Here is a 17,967-nt window from a genome sequence, read left to right as displayed (position 1 = left end):
ATTTTCATATATAAGAGTTCTTACATAATCCCCAAAGGGAAAAGGAACAGAGAGTGACAATTGAGTTAGGAATGTTGTCATTCCCAGCTAACAAAACGAAAATTGAAGCCCTATGGCACAGCACACTCACAGTCATAACCAGGACAGAAAGTCTGTCTTCCCTACTTCTTGCACACTGGGCCATGCTGCCTTGTCAGAAATCTGAAAACCTAGAGGAGAGAACTGGAGAGGAAAGACTGGGAAAGAAAGTTCAGCCACATGACATGGGATGCTACAGTCTCATTGCCTATGGTGTCTGTTGTTTTCACTGGTTAGGATTCTGTAGCTCCTAGAATGAGAGACCCTGTTGTCCTTGATCCTGGGGAGAATTTTCACCATACTCATTAGGAGGTATAGCTGAATTGCAGTAGATTTCAGAAGTCTGGGTGGTTTGGGGAAGAAGAACAAGGATATTTTGTAAATATTTATTGTATGCTTGGATACAAAGATGAGGAAGGCATAAGCTCTGCACTCAAAAAGTGCATCTAGTGGAGAAATAAACACAGGACAGAAAAGCCTATGAGAGTTGGATGAATACAGTAATGGAAAGGCAGTATTTTTGACTGATTTGAGTCAGAACTCCATGGGGCTGGAAAGCTTGCATTTAAAAGATGCATAGGAATGGTTTAAGGAATATCTTTTACACCAGTGGTCCCCGACATTTTTGGCACCAGGAACGGGTGTTCCTATGAGAATCTAATGCCTGATGATCTGAGGTGGAGCTGAGGTGGCGATGCTAGTGCTGGAGAGCAGCCGTAAATACAGATGAAGCTTTGCTCGCCAGCCACTCACCTCCTGCTGTGTGGCCGGTTCCTACCAGGCCACGGACTGGTACTGGTCCTCAACCTGGGGGTTGGGACCTGTGTTCTAAACTACGCTGAGGCAGTAGCTCTGTAATAAAATCACCTGAAGAGCCTTTAAAAAACACCCATCATTAAATAATCGAATTAAATTGATCCGAATATAGCTGGACATTGGTATTGAAGAAGAGCTCTTGGGTGATTTAACTGAGCAACCAGCATGGCATGGCTTTGGAATTAGACAGCCCTGTTCTAGTGCCCTGTGACCTTGAACAAGGCCTAGCGGATGGGGGAGCAGTGTGAGTCTCCCACAACTCCATTGTTTTCTCTCACTTCTACCCATGCCTGTGAAGAAACTGCCATGGGAGAGTTCCTCCTTTTTGACAAACTTCCCTTGACTGAAAAACTCTGGGCTGGGAATCAGGAAATCTAGATTCTATCCCAGCTCTACCACAAAGGTGCCACATAGGCGATAAAGCAAAGACACTTAGGATTACTATTTTCAAGTCACAGTGCTAGATACTCAGTGCATCTCTGGGCCTCAATTTTACCATCTGTCAAGATTTCTAGATCAGTATCATAGATCATAAAGTATACTTAATAGACTATGACCAGAATTATTTTATAAGACAGATATAAAGCATAAAAAAGTAGAGTTCACTGCACAGAATAGGGCAAGTATTGCAAAGTAAAATTTTGTCTCAGTTATGTGTGTGTGTGTTTACTGGGTCATGATGTAAAATACATTTCATGTTATGTGCCGTAAGTTAAAAAGTTTGAGAGTGTTCCCTTCAGCAGAACATATACTAAAATTCAAATGACATAGAGAAGATAAGCATGGATCTGTGCAACGATAACATGCAAACTCATGGAGCATTCCATGTTTTTAATAATTTTATGTGTTTTTTTACCACAAGTAAAAGAAGTTTGAGAAATATGAGATTAGATTCTCTCTGTGTGGACTCTGTAGCATATGACTACTCCAACTTAGTGTGAACGTACCTTTTTGTGACTTCTTTTTAGTTAGTACCACATAATTCTGGCCTATTATTTATTTATTTTTTAAAGAAGGAAGCAGGATGCTACAGTGTTTAAAAGCACTCTATTGAGTTGGAATGAGTCTGTGTTTGAATTTAATTCCTTCACTTATGAGTTGAATGACCTAAAAAATATATCCAACCTCTCTCAGCTTTGGTTTTTTTGTGGAGATGATAACACCCAGGATGCATATGGTTATAAGATTAAATAAGATTCTGTAGGTTAAACTCTTAGCATGAATCACCTTGTTCATAGAAAGTGCTCAGTGCATGAAAGCAATTATTATCTGACTTTCTGTCCCACCCAGATTTTAAAGCACAATGCCAGAAACATCTGATTGGAAAAACAAGAATTCCAGCCTCAAGGAGATCCTTGTACTGGAGAGCAGCTATTCTTGTTTGACATATCCCATTGGCACACAGGTTTTGGAAGGAGAGGCCGGGCACTCAGTGTCCTTTATCCACATATCCTTTTTGGTCTTTCCTCTGACATGGTCAGCTGGACCTGGGAAGACAAGGTGAAAGGAAGCAGATCTCCACTACAATTTGCTTCAAGGGTCCAAATGACCATGATATTTCAGTTCTATCAAACTCAACAGATAGATGGAAACAGAATCAGCAGTGCTGCAAACTGGGCATCTACCTGAGAGGGACTTAGAAAACAACACAGGACAAAGAAATGAGAAAGAGCTAGTGGCCAGGACACTGAGAAACTGAGGGTAAGATTCAGACATTACATCAAGCATAAACAGTCACCATCAAACAATCAACAAGTGAGCAACTCGCTAATTGTTTCAGAAATAGGCTAAGAACCAAGGCAGTGTTTTGTAAATGACTCATTTCAGGAACTACCCACTAATCAATTAGTGAGGCTTCTGTGTAATAGTTTCCCTTGATTTATATGTGGTGATCATGTGAATTGGATCATTGATTCTAGAATGAGATAAGCAGCAATACTGGTAACTTAATCTACTTACTCCAAGGAGCTACAAAGAAATTAGCTGCCCTCAGTAAAGCCAGCCTATTACTGAGGAGTGAAAAGAGAAACTCATTCATCATGGTGGAGCCTCACACCAGCCCGGTCTCCCTGGAGCATTCAGCTATGCTGAGAAGATGTTGATGGAGAAGGGGATAATGATCCATAAATAGATATATGGGAAAGGGGTGGAGTGATGGGGATGGTGAAATTTCAGGAAAAAAAATGGCCTTAAAATGATAAAAATGATAAAAGTATAGTTATAGGACCATGCAAATTATATTACAAAGGGTAGGACTGCTGAAAGTAGCACATGAAGCTAGTGTGTGTTTTTCTTTTCTGGAAGAAAACTTGATCTGAAATTGTATGGTGAAAAAGAAAAGAAAATATATGTGAATAATGTAGCACCACCTAAAAATATGTTGCTCACACAATGGTTTTTTGGAAAGAAAAGGCAAGGATGCCTGGAAATAGCTGCATCTAATCAGTCCCCATCCCAAGCAATCAACTGAAGTCCAGGAAATTCCATATGTAACCAGAAGAATAGACATCCTGGAGCATTTTGCTACAGTTAAGATTAGCGGAAACAGACCCCCATCAATGCTCACAACAAAAAAGCACTAAAGGTGAAGAAACTGCTGTGGGTCCCTGTGCCTCCCTTTTGGTGGCCATGGGGTAAGAAAATGGGAGTTAGGACATAGATTGTAGTGAAGCTGTGTAGACAGCCTTTTGTTCTGAGACCACCTCTTCAACAACAGCACAGAGTAGTGTATTTCTCCAGGGAAAATAATGAAAGGAACTGTGGCTCAGCCTATCCTCCTGATTTATCCTAACAATCTTTAAAAATGTTTGTTAATGTAGTAATATAATGTAACAAGACCCTTTTTGGGTCTTGTTTAAGAAATCCTTCCCTACCCAAAGGTCATAAAGATATTCTATATTTTCTTCTAAAAGTTTAAAATTTTTCCCTTTCACAATGAATTCCCCTTCTCTATGAGATTTAAAGACATAAAAAGCACAAACTAAAAAGGAAAAAGTAAATATATTTTACTTCATTAAAATGAATAACTTCTACTCCCTGAAAATATCATAAAGAGAATAAAAAGGTCAGCCACAAACTGGGAGAAAATCTCGACACCACATCTAACAAAGGACTAAGATCCAGAATATATAAAGAATACCTACAACCTTTGGAAAAATGTACAAAACCATGGTAAGGTAATTCGCAAAAAGAAATATAATTATTCAAGATAAAAGATTCTTAACTTAAATAGTAATCAGGAAAATGCAAATTAAAATCATAAGGAGATGACATTTTACATCCACTAAATGGACAAAAAAAATATGAAGTTTGACAATGAGAAGTGGTGAGAATGTGGAAAAACAGAATCTTATGTTGGGACTGTGAAATAGTACAATCTTTTTTAGAAAAAAACTTGACAGTATTTAGCACAGGTAAAGATTACATTTCTATGGCCCAGTACAATTCTTCTCCTAGGTGTGTACCCCAGAGAAACTCTTGCACATGTGTACTAAGTAAAATGTATAAGACTGTTAGTAAAAGAACTATAAATATTAGCAAAAACACAAGCAAAACTGAGCTAATAGTATTTGGGGTTACTTATATTATAGTCAACTATTTTTAAAAAGCAAGACTATGATAAACACAAAATTCAGAAAAGCAGGAGAATGGAAATTACAGTGGAGGACACAGCTAGTTTCAATTATATTGTTAGTGTTGTGATTCTTTAGTTGGTCAGTAGATTTATATATCATTGTACATATTTCATTGCAGGCACAGAATATTACACAATAAATTGCTTTTAATTTGTTTTTTAAAAAGTGAGTCTATGGCTATGCTACCCTGAACAAGCCCGATCCCATCTGATCTCGGAAGCTAAGCAGGGTTGGCCTGGTTAGTACTTGGATGGGAGACTACCTAGGAAGGCCAGGTGCTGTAGGCATAAAAAATTAAAAAATAAAAGATTGTAAGCTAACAAAGTTCTTGCAATCTGTGAGGTCAACCAAGGGTTGCCTCACCTAAATAAAAAAAAAGTGAACAAAGAACAAAAACTCTTCAGCTTTTTTTCCAGTTCACTAGTTCTCTCTTTCATTGTATCTAATGCTGTATCCATCTTAGTTTCATTTATTATGTTTTTTTTTTCACCTGGAAGTTCTGCTTGGTTCTTTTTTTCAAATCCACCTGATCATATTTTCTGTGAACTTGTTATACTTCAGATATTCTTTTTTTTAAAAAATTAACTATATCAAAAGTATATCAAAACTACTTATTTTATATTTCATATTTGATAATTCCATTATCAGCCAATATTTTGTAGCTATAATCTTTTTGTTTGCTATTTCTACTTATTCTCATTCGAATGACTTATTTCCTCTTCTGTTTTAAAATTTTTATATTTTAGTGAGTTTATAATTATTTGATGAAACTGTTTGAGTCCCTGGTGTAAGGTATATTTATCTAGAAAGGCACTACTCATCATGAATCACTTCAAATTAAATTATAAAGTTAGATGTTTTGGGATCATATGAGCAGAATGAATTCTAGATACTGGCTCTAAACCCTCAGAGGACCTCTCACGAATAGGAATTTTTAAAGTAGACTCTATCAAGAGTCAAGGTTAAGATAAAGTTTATTATTTTCCTTTATGAGATAAATTTTCTTCTTTTGGTTTAGCCTTGCATTAAAGATGTCAGCTTCTGGGTCCTGGCCTGTTTAGGGATATTTTCTGCCTTCATCTGGTTCAGGTCCTAGGCATTGTATCCTGACCCCTGCTTGATGCCCATTAAAATGAAGGCTCTAGGCCACCATGGATAAGTTAATGCCTGCAGGGACCTGTTGCTTCAGGGAGGTTACCTCTGAAGATTTGTGCTTTATTATATTTTTTTGCCTTTTGTGATTTCCATTATTTTCCTGAAAGTTCAAATAAACATTTTAATATTTTTTATTAAGCATTTTTAGGTGTTGTGAGCAGGGGAGGTTCCTTGTGGCATTTTTTATTTAATATTGTGAGAAGTGAATGTTTTGGCATTATTCTTAAATACTCCATAAGATTTCTCTTGTGAAGTAAAGTGAATTGAGGAACTGTTATAGCTTTCTCCCTGTTCCCTCCCACAGATAAAAATCTTCTGAAGGCATCAGACTCAAACACCTGAGCTATTGGGCCAAGTTATCATTTTACCACATAATAGCATGGCTGCTGCCCCGGTACAATCCTGGCCAACTTCTTCCAATAAAAGACAGAATGAACAATGTCTGGTTCATGGATAGGCACCCAGCATGAAGTACTTATTTTGAGCCTCACAACAACCTAATGAAATGAGTAGTGTTGCTTTCATTTTATAAATAAGAAAACTGAACCTCAATGATGTTAAGTAATTCATCTAAAGGACACAGAAGGACCTATGATGTTAAGAAAAATCATCTACGTATATCTTCCTAGAGTATCTTCAGAGGACCCGTGGGTCAACCATTTACTCATCCATCTACCCATCTAGAGGCTTCCAAGGGAAGGGGGAAGGCAAGTGGAGGGAAGCACAGACTCAGGTCACGGTGGCCTGCCCCAGCGGGAGCCACAGATGCTGCCACCCTCCGCAGGGCAGGTCCTTCACACACAGCCTCAATTTCTGTTCGGTTCTTCTTTCTCATGGCTGAACGATATTCCATTGTGTATATACACCGCATCTTCTCCATCCATCCATCCGTCCATCCATCCATCCATCCATCCATCCATCCATCCATCCATACATGCATCCATGTCCATACATCCATACATCCATCCATCCATTTGTGAATTCATTCAGATTGCCTTTCTTGAAAACTTGCCATGTGTATGACACTGTTCTAAACATTTACATAAAAAAATGAATAAGACAAAGAGCTTAACTTCTCATGTGGGAAGACATATAAGCAATAATAACATAGCACATCAAGTTAAATGATAGAGTAATGAGAATATTGGAAATAATGTCACCTTGAGACCAGCTCATGTATAGCTTTGGGATTAAAAAAAAAAAGGTAAGGTGGTTGCTGACTGAAATGGGTGGTGATATAAAGGTAGAAACATCAATAATGAGTGAAGATGGAGTAGTCTCCCTTCTTGAAATTTACCTTTCAGGAGCTGACTGTTCTTTTCTTCTAAAAAGAGAGAAATAGCAGTTCAAAACCACTGTCTATAAAAAGGATTTATTCTTTCCAGTTACCAGGAGCAAAAGCTCTTGCAGACCAGGATCAGCTCACTTGCTAGATGCAACAGATTAGTGGTGGTTTGGTTATCCAGCTTGTGATCTTTTCTGAAATTGAAACATCTCACAGAAGACTCATCTGGTACAATTGCTTATAATTGCACTTTGCTCTTGATTGCTCCAATCCTTATATCAAGAGCTCTAATCCAATTTTCTCAGGCTCCATCTCCCAAAGGTTCGTTCCATGCTGGGTCTTGCAAAATTAAGCCATAAGTTTTTCTTCCACCAAAGGTTTGAATCTAAGCACAAATGTCAGAGTTAATCCAGTTACCCCAGGTACTCTTAAACCCCTAGAAAAGTAGATTTGTCTTGCTGCCTTTTTAATGGCATGGATTTTCCTCTACTCAGCAACTTTCATCACATTGTTGGTTATGCTTAATTGAGTTTACCTTTGTCTGAACCAACATGATGGGCAGACCTTTTGGCAAGTGGACTATGTTTATTTCTAGAACTTAAAATGTGGGACATAGACACTGTTAGAGACTAAATATCCACTGGGAATCCTTATCCTACTTTAGCTGTTTGTTCTGAAAACAAAACTGTCATCAATGACCCTGAAAAACAGAACCTGGCGCTTTAAGGATGTTATAGCAGTTACATGATAGTAGAGCTAAACTGAGTATGCCCAGTGGTGTTAATTGGGGTCAACTTCCAACATATTTTTGAGGTCTGTGATTGCTACCACTACAACTTAAGTCTCTTAAAAGCTGTATACTTATCAGTAGTTCAACCCCTGGTCTCTTAGATAAGTCACCTTCCATTATAGTTGAACTTATAATTTGAGATTAGGGTCTTTCCTAAATAAGTTTTTGTTGCGTGATCTCTAGTGAGTCCCCTATATCCATGATTCTTGGCCTTACAATTTTGACAGGACGGAAAGACTTGTTTCAAATCCTGACTCTAACACTTTTTAAAAATGTGACCTTGGGCAATTTTTCCAACTCCACTAGTTTCTTTACTTGCAAAATTGGGACAATAATGTTGTCAATAATGTTTATCTCAAAGGTTCTTTGTGAGGACTAAGTGAAATAATGTACATAAAGCACCTGGCGTGGGACATGGCTCAGAGTAAGTGCTCAGTAGATAGTAGTTGTTCTGATTACCTTACTGACAAGGGCGTCATGGCCCCATTCTACCAAGGATGGTTTCCTGACTTATGGCCAAGAAGAGAGACTACAGAATTAGGTTCAACATTAAATGGAGAACAAGTCAAATTGGAGATCTGTAGACTGATTTCCTATACTCATTTTTGCCCAGTCTTTGGACAACATTTCACAATGTTGCTGGAAATATGAAACCAAGGGAGGACTGGAAGATAAGACAGGTAGAAATTATGAATTGTTTTGCAGCCGTGATCCTTTCTGTGGTTACATCCTGAGTCCATCATTCCTCATTGTGTACCAGATCTCTGCTGCTTGCAGCTTTTTTTTGATTCTCATTCCATGATTCATGAGATCACTTTGTGCTGTGTTTCAGAGGTTGGGTCCTAAAGCACCAAACAGAACCCTGTTGGGTGTGGTGATGAAGGGTACATGCTGAAAAATGACCATAAGAGATGCTGTCTTAGGAGCCTAGGCAACAATGGCCATGAAACAGCATCTCTGTCCTCAAATTGCTCACCACAGTGTAGTGGGTGAGACAGACAAGCATACAGGCTGTGCCACTGCAGAGCAGTGAGTGCCACATAAGTTTCTGGGAGGGTTCTGGAAGCCACAGCTAACTCTCCTGGGAGGTCAGAGAAAAGGATGCCAGCCCTGAGAAATAAAGGGTAACTAAGGAGTCCGCCAAAAGAGAAGACGAGTGTACACAGGTGTATATGATCCTGTGTGTTTAGTGGGATGTAGGGTGGTGGCAGGAATGTTAGGAAGAAACAAGAGAAGAAGCATTTGCAAAGTGCTCTTGGTGTGAAGATACTCTTTGTTCTGTCCTTGGATGTAAGAAGAGCAAGGGATATCAATTCCTTGTCCAACTGCTATTGGTATCTCTCTGGTGTCTAGTAAGAGGCTTTGCCATAAGGAAGATTGTTTGTTGACCTGCACAGGGATGCAGAGAATTCTTCTGCACTGTGAGAGCCAAATATTTTCTTCCTTTCTTCTCATCTCCTTTCCTCCTCCATTGCCTCCCTAAGTGTTTCTTCTGCATCCCCTATACTTCGTCAAGGAGTTTTGCTGCAATGTGAGACTCAGGGAACAAACTCACAAAGGTAAGATCTGGCATGCAGTCTATGACTTTCCACGCAAGGTGTACCCATTCATCAAGCACAAACACTTACTGTCTGAGCCTTCATGTTTTCTAGAGCCCCCACTTTGGCCCTGGACCCTAATCCCTGATGGCTTCTTTGCTGGCTTCCCTCTAAAAAAAGGTTTTTCTTTCAGCCCCTCTATTCAGAAAAAGAACCATAGCACTTTATCACTGAATCCTAGTTCTTTCAACTCCTGACTGAACCTGTTTTACAGTCACCTGAATCCTAAGAAAAGCATACTTAATCCACTATTTATAGATATATCTGAAACAAGTCAATCTCTCTCTCTCCTCATCCCCTCCGTCCCTCCCTCTCTCTTCTCTCCCTTGTCTTTCTCTGTCTCTTTCTCTCTACTGACCCCACTCTCGCCTCTCCCTGTCTCTTCTCTCTCCGTCTCTCGTTCCCCCTCTTCTCTTCTCCCTAACCATGCCTTTCAACACCACGTGCAAAGCAAATCTTTTGGTTGTCCCTCTTTTCAACTTTCAAAACTTTTAGAATGATTGTTCTCCAGTTTTCCAGTCTCTCAGCCTTTTCTGTGTAATTTCAAATTTGTATCCCTTTCTCAAAGTGTAACTAATATTTATTGAGAACCTAATATATGCTAAAAATATATGCTTTATATATGCATGAACTTATTTAATACTGAAAAGATTATGTGAAGTAGATATGATTATATCCATTTTTTTAAAATGAGAAAATCAAGGGTCAGAGGTATAAAGTAATTTGGTCAAGATCACTAGCTAGTGTGTAGCAGATAATTCAAGTCAGTTCTGACTCAAATCCCATAAGTTTCCTTTAGTATTTTCCTAATTATGAAAGTTTATGCAGTTTTAGATATATATTTGTAAAATTGAAACACATATATATACATTTTTATACATTTTTTTAGTTCAATTGAGATATAATTGACTTATAAAATTGTATAAGTTTCAGGTGTATCTATGATGATTTGATATAAGTATATATCACTAAATAATGACCACAATTAGGTTAGTTAATAACTTCATCACTTCACATTATTACATTCTTTTTGTGGTAAAATATTTAAGTTCTATTCTCTTACCAACTTTCAAGTCTATAATACAGTATTGTTAACTATAGTCACTATGCTGCATATTCAATCCCCAAAACTTATTTATCTTTAACTGGAAGTTTATATTCTTTGACCAACATCTCCCCATTTCCTTCACCCTGCCCGCAGCACCTGGTAACTACCATTCTAGTTTCCGTTTCTATGAGTTGGGCTTTTTTTTTTACATAAAAGAGTAAAATACATTTTTATTTTACAGAATTTTATCTTTTTAAATTTTATTTTCATAGAATACATTTTTAAATTAGGTTCCCACCATGGGAAAATGACAATTTATTGCTTAAAGTTTAATATTTGTGGACAGACTATTTCAGAATAAGTAAAATGAACACATTTGAGGATTAAGTCTCAGTTTAAAATCTGTAATATTTTGATATATCTACTAGGGGTCTTCTGCCTTACATGGAACATCTCTATATTCAGAAGTTCTTCATGCCCCTTTTCCCAGGATTTAGATATTAGTAATGGGAAATATCAGTATTTCCTCATTTTAAAAGTTTCCTAAGAACATAAAACTATCAGTAACTGGTATAACTGAACAGAGGGGGAAGTTTTCAGACATTAAGCACTGCCTAAGATTCTGTAGTCTTTACTTGTGAATCAACAGTCTTTCTCTTTCTCTATCATTCCCAGGACAAATAAAGAAATTTGATCAGGTATTGATATTAATAAAGATGAATTTAAGAGTTTGGTATTTAAAATGCAAAAGTTCACATGTACTGTTTAGTTGTACTGTGAGCCTTGTGAGAAGCTGGGAGACAGCCCCATTAAGTCACCAGAATATGGAACTCAGTCTCACAATTTCTTGGATACAATTCCACTCGAACCTTTTTCTCAAAGTTTAAATTCTAAAAATAGCCAGGTGATTAGGAGAAGAGGTTTATCTCACCAATGGCTTTAGTTATTTCCTGCTTATTGTGAGTTGAATGGCTTGACAGAGGCAAAGAGGTGTATAGTCAACTCTCGAGGGATGAAGTAAAAGAAGTCAGAGCTTCCACAGCATGGCAGCAGCTTTGCAGATGCCCACATCATGATAGTTGAAATAACAAAACCCACCAAAGTTGGAAGCTGAGAGTGCCAAAATGCCTGCCTTGGCAGCTTTCTGCAACACATCCTCTCAAACAAAATCACAACTGGTCCAAGGCCCCAGTGACTACGGAGAGTGAGGACTGTGGCCAGGGAGTAGTCGAGCACAGTGGAAGGATTCATATAAGCAGCTGGAAGTAGGCCCAGGAACAAAACACTGACAACCTTCTCAGCAGTCCAGTGGAGAGATGCAGCCTTGGAAACAGAGAAGCAGCCTTGTTTGACAGGTTAATGTGCTGTGTTCCACACCATCCTGGGGCAGGTCGGTCCTGGAGAAATGTTGAGATGTGAGCAGGTCTGACCACTGGGGTTCAGAGAAAGTGATCTTGGCTTCCTTGGATACTGAAGAGAACAGTCAGCCTTCAGATACATGCCATCTCTCTCCTGAAGGATTGAGGTCATTCAGCAACCCTATAAGTTTGGCTTTTTTAATTCCACATATAAGTGATATTATACAGTATTTGTATTTTTCTAACTTATTTCACTTAACATAATATGCATGTATATATTTTATATATGTAATTTTCTACAACAAATTAATTTCAAGCTAAATTATATTCAAGTTATTCACTTTCTTATCAGAAATATAAAATCATTCCATTGAACTTCTTCTAACAATAAGTTCTTAAAAGTATTTAACAGTTTGTCAATAAATAATCACATCACTCTTAAGATTTGTATTTCTTGGATTGCTACCAAATTAAATATTTTTCAAATGTTTATTGATCATTTATATTTCCTAATTTTCTTTTCTTTAGAGTGGGGATTGGCAAATTATAGCCCATGGGTCAAATCTGGTCCACAGTTTATTTTTGTAAATAGAATTTTATTGGGGCACAGCTACTCCCTTTCATTTGTGTATTGTCTATGGCTGCTTTCGTGCCTTTCTGCAGAGTTGGGTAGTTGTGACAGAAGCAGTATGGTCTGTAAAGCCTACAGTATATATCATCTGGATCATGACAAAAAAGTTTGCCCACCCCTGCTCTTGAGAGTAGACTCCATATCTTCTATATCTTATTCCCTTTAACTTGGTTTCAGTACTTTTCCCAAATGTCTTGAGTTGATTTTGTTTTCATGCTATTTATCCTCAGCAAGAGAGATATATCTAGACTAGATGTTTGCCTATAAGCAGGATGCAGGAATTTCCCTTGATTGTCCTTGCTGAGCACTGGTTGAGTCCCTTCTCAAGTCTACAGAAATGTGACTACACATTTTCCTGCCTAATTCCCAGTGTCCAGCTTGTGCTCATGTAACCTGGCTCTAGGGCTCCAAGAGAGGATTTACCATCTCCACACACAGTTTGTTTCTCTGGTAGAAATCACTAATGAAATCATTGATATTTCTACTACTACTTTTAAAAGATAAGATAGTATAATTTCCAGAAGCACAAATGCTGGAACCAGATGAAAATATTAGATCTACCACTTACTAACCGTGAATTTGAGTAAATTACTTTATCTTTGTGCCAGTGTCTCATCATCTGTAAAAATCATGGGGATTATGCTATTGCTTTCCTCATGAGGGATGTGAAAGGGACAATTAGGTTCACTGGGATATCTATGAGCTCCTTGACGTTTCCCAGCCTTTCTTGCTGTGACTTGGGCCATGGACTAGTTCTGGCCAATGTATTGGGAGTGGAAGTGCTATGTGTCATCACAAGGCTAAAGCAGTTAAGAGCTGGTTTGCTTTTCACATCTCTCTCCTTCTCTACCCCAGTACCTTAGGGTAGTATCGTAAGATGTAGGATCCTGAATTCCTGAGTTACCAAGTGGAGGATAGCCTCTGCTCACCTAAATTGAACTTTTCATGAGCAAGAAATAAACTTGTGTTAATTATGAAAATTTTGGAGTTATTTATTTTATCTTTACCACAACATAGTTTATGTTATTCTAACTAATACAGGGTTGTTCTAAATACTAATTAATAAATCACTTGGATTTTAGACTAGCATATAAAGTGCTGTAAAAGTGTTTTCCTTCCTTACTCTTCTTGTTACTATTAAAAGGGCCATAATTTTTGCTTGGACTCTTGTTTTCCACTCACACCTTTATCACTCTACATATTACTCTATTTATAATGAACAGATCTCATAAGGATGCATTTACTACACACACACACACACACACACACACACACACACACACACACACACGTTGTTTTAGGAAGTTTAATAATTTCCAAATAGATTAGGAACTTGGAGTTGGGTGAGATGAGGAACACTTCTGTCTCTGTCTCAAAAGATAGCCACCCACATGTCAAGTTCTGCTTAGATGGAATCTGTGTCTCTGAGCAAGAGAAATAAATCTATGTGTATTTCTGCATCCTCTTGGGTTGCTAGGGCTGCCCTGTTTCACGAGGAAAAGCACTGACAGACTATCACCTTGTTTTCTCAATATACTCCCATTCACCTTACGGTTAGTAGAAATTTTCTCCAGATTCTGTGGTAGGCTGTTTTTATCTTTCAGTGTTAATCATTTTCATCTTTTTCTGAGTGTGTATTGATTTTTTTATCAAACCATCAATCTTGTTTCAGACCTCTATTGGCATTCATTCAATAATGCCTCTTACACAAATTACATTCAGTCTGTACATTCCTAATGAAGCTATTTTCATTCCAAAGCTGTTTGCTTTGATTACTCTTTCATTAGTTGGAACATGGAACACAGGAGAATGGATATGATTAAGAGAGTTGTTGAAGTTTGTATTCTCTATCTCCCATATTTTTGCTCAATTCAAATAGCAAACCATTCTTTGTTTCTTTTTTGACAATCACATACACATGATCTAGCTTTCTTACTTGGTGAAAACATAACTCTATTATTCACTATCTACATCCCAAGCCCCAGTGTGTATTCTCTCCCCACGCTGTTTTGAAGTCAGTAGTTTTAAGAGAGTGTAAATGAGCCAGTGATTCAGTTTTAGTGGAAAAATGAGTAGGGGGGAATATCACAAAGGTACTTAAATGTCAAACTTAGGACTTTGCATTGTCAATAGAGTGGTAACTTTAATGTTACATATATTTTACATCTTAAAGAAGCCACAGATAAGACAAAGGTCTCACTCATACTTACCTCTTCAAAGCATTATCTTGGTCCTTTTCCTCTTTAATCCGCATAGAGACCATTGTCCTAAATGGAGGTAGTATGTTGGGGAAAGAAGAGGGACTCTAGAAACTTTCCATTCTAAATTTAAATTCGGGGTAGAAACTTACTCACTACTTTGCTTCTCTGAGCTTCGGTTTCCTTTTTTTGTAACCTCATATTGTTTAGAAGATTAAATAAGGCATTATAAAAATACTTGACATGGCTGGTTTTCCTTCTTTCTTTATTTTAATTGATTAGTAGTTTTATACTTTAATAGTTTGAATCTCACCCAGAGACATTTTTTCCCCACCTTCTGGCAAAGGTTTCAGCACCCTTCATTGCAGTCCAAGAAAATGACCCTCATTTTAAAGAGCGTTGTTCCTAGTTTCATTTCAGGTATGTATCCGATGGGTTTTTTCACTTTGATAAAGTTTCAGAAAACCATTCTTTAGCAAAACAGATGGGTCCCCTACTCATTTTTATGCAGCTTTGGGAAACTGCAGTTAAATCTTCTGATAATTCAATCTTGTCTGACATACTTGTCTGAGCACCGTGGATGGAGATTGCTGTTGCTTCTGTTTCTTTTCCTGCCCATTAAGGTTTCATCTAGCTCATTTGTCTCTTTGAGGTTTGTGATCTCAAATTCCTGTTTTATTTACCCACTGTAGTTGCTCATGATGAACTTCATATCCCATCAGTAGTCCTTGGCCTGAGGAATTGTGTGAATTCTTTTAATCTTTTGTAAATGGTCTAGCCATTTTATTGGGGTGTTCAAATGTCTGATAAAAATAGGGTTCTATTCACCTAAACATTTGTGGTCATAGCGTGGTTATGGCCTCAGTGGAAAAAGTAGTCTTCCAGATTTCCTGAGATGAGTTTTAGTGGTTCTTATAATTTGCCATCCAGCTGATCCAAACCAGAGTCTTAAACTCTGCGGATCCTTGATCATTGTTGGTTAGGACCAAGGGCATTGAGTATATTTTGTAAAACTGACCCATAATTCTTGACCTTGGACTACAGAGATACACTAAAGGAAAAGCTTATGTACTGGAGTATTTCCAGAACAATATAGAAGGACCATTCTCTCTTGGCCAACCTTTTGATTTTCCTGGAAAATGAGCCATTACTACAACCTTTCTCATAACTTTTTGTCCCCTTCAAGAGTTAAATATCTAGTGTTTTAAATTCTAAAGTGCCGCATATCAGACTATAGAGCACTTTGTTTCATCTCAACTTCCTTCAGAAAAATGATCTAAGGTACCACCCTCATAGGCATCTTAGCTTATATGTCTTATTGTTCTAAATAAAATTAGTAACTGGTGGAAGATTATTTTATGACTTTCATGAATAGCATCTTAGCTTACTGAAAGAATTTTAACATAATCATGGCTTCCTTTTTTTTTCTCTAGAGTTACCCTTTTGTTTTTTAAAGTTACTTTAAAGATCATCTTTCAGAAGGAAAACAATCTGACATATAAATCACTTCTGAGCCTGTTTATCCAGTGTGGAGGGTGAGGACACTATTAGGCATGAAGAAAAACAATTAATTTCATGGGTATTAAGCTGTAGTTCCAGGATTCACCTTCACGTATCAAGTGTCTCAGGCCACAGTTGAGCACGAGGTAGTCGATGCTAATGTCCCTGGGGAAGACGAGAGACTGCACTGAATATTGCTGAATTTGTTTTCTGAATAAATATTTAGAAATACCCACCCTTCATTTTTCATCTTTTCACCTGCACACCTGATTAAACATCTATAAAAGTAACTGTAAAGTCAAATAATCACAATGAGGGCCAGATGCAATGATACCTCCTGGAGGAGGAAGTGAAGTGAGGGGGGAGAATAGCATGTGGGGATGACTAGGAGAGGGAAGACAAATGGGGCCGCCAGTGATGTGTCTCAGGAGAAGTCTGGAGAGATCGTTCTGGAACTTCCCCAGTCTCTAAACTAGGCCAAGCAGGTTAGGCTGAGCCAAGAATTCATAAATACCTCTGGTAAGTGAGTTAATCATTTAATAAATACGGAAACTATGCACAGGCCTCAAGGTTAAAGGTTAATGGGCAGGGTTTCAAAAACAATTTCATTAAGTAGACAGTAATAGACTGCAACTAATGTTGCATGTTCCCACATTAAAACAAGAAACCGGTTCAAATGCACTAATGCATCCTAGATTCAAAATTATATATATAAAAAAATTATTATTGGGAGACTGAGGAAAGCTGAAACCTTAAAATATAAATAAAAGAACCATAAGTGTACAGCATGTAGCAGATATTGGGATAGTCAATCTTGCGTAAGTTGATCTTTCTGAATAGATAGTGGTTCTGGGCAGGATCATATCTTCATTTTTCTGTTCCTCACATTGGGTCAATTCAATAAATGAAATTTGAATTCCATTCAACTTGATGTCATGCTTGCATTGTGTTTGTACATTGTATATGCAGAAAAAAATCGATGAAATTGTTTATAGCACCAAGTATTCATTATAATAGGTTTAATATCTTCCAACTGAGAAAAAAAGGAAAAAAATGATACATTCATTTCTTAATAAAAATTGAGGTATATGTTTTAAGCAACTGGAAAGAAATCCAGCTGTTTTATTTCACCACAAAAAATCAAGTGGATTGAAAATGGTTGGCTAACTACCACCACTACCACAGTAATAGCCAACAGAGACATTTCTAAGTATTTTACATATTAATGCATTTAATGCTCATAAAACTCTATAAGATTATTGTCCTCATTTTACAGAGAAAGAAACTGAGGTACGGAGAGATTACCCTACTTACCTAAGGTCATACAACCAGTTAGTGGCAGAACTCGGATTTGAATCAGACTCCAGACTGTGCTATAGACCCTCACTTTATTATGTCAATATGCTACTGTGAAGCAAGCTGGAATAAGATTAGAAAAAAACACTATAAAATTACTAGATCAGGAGCATTTTAATCCATCTGGAGTATTCAGGGAAAACTTGATAAAGGAGGTACCATGTGAGCTGGAAGAATGAGTTGAATTTCAGCAGGTAGAGAAAAGAATAGGTCATGAAAGATGAGATGGGTTTGCATAGATGGATGGAGAAGATGAAGAAGGTGTTTCAGATGGGAGAAAGGGATGAGAAAGGTAAGCTTAAGGCAATTTAGAGAAATAATGGATCAACCAGTTTGGTTGGAGAAGACAAATGTAGTGCTGATGCAGAAAATGTATAGATGATGGAGAAATGAACTTGATCTTTTAAGGCAATGGTAAGCTATTGAAAACTTTTGAGCTAGTAAATGAAATGTAGAAAATCTTCCTGGCTTCTTTTATACCAATTAGGTTGTTTTGTTTACTTTCTCCTTTTCATGTAA

At 37.5% G+C, this 17,967-nt stretch overlaps 1 non-coding gene and 2 pseudogenes across 1 annotated transcript; 2 read left to right on the top strand and 1 right to left on the bottom strand.

The window, feature by feature from the left end:
• Positions 1 to 1,623: 1,623 nt before the first annotated feature.
• LOC112471601 lies at positions 1,624 to 1,727 on the top strand. Its single transcript, XR_003043348.1, has one exon. It is a non-coding gene; the product is annotated as a U6 spliceosomal RNA (small nuclear RNA).
• Positions 1,728 to 4,698: 2,971 nt separating this feature from the next.
• On the top strand, positions 4,699 to 4,816 carry LOC112471617 (annotated as a pseudogene).
• A 6,616-nt stretch (positions 4,817 to 11,432) lies between these two features.
• LOC102896381 lies at positions 11,433 to 14,657 on the bottom strand (annotated as a pseudogene).
• Between the last annotated feature and the right edge of the window lie 3,310 nt (positions 14,658 to 17,967).

This window comes from Pteropus alecto, unplaced genomic scaffold (assembly GCF_000325575.1).
Source record: "Pteropus alecto unplaced genomic scaffold, ASM32557v1 scaffold57, whole genome shotgun sequence".
NCBI lineage: Eukaryota > Metazoa > Chordata > Mammalia > Chiroptera > Pteropodidae > Pteropus > Pteropus alecto.
The sequence above is the reverse complement of the archived record's forward strand: the minus strand, read 5'-3'. Positions and strand labels throughout refer to the sequence as shown.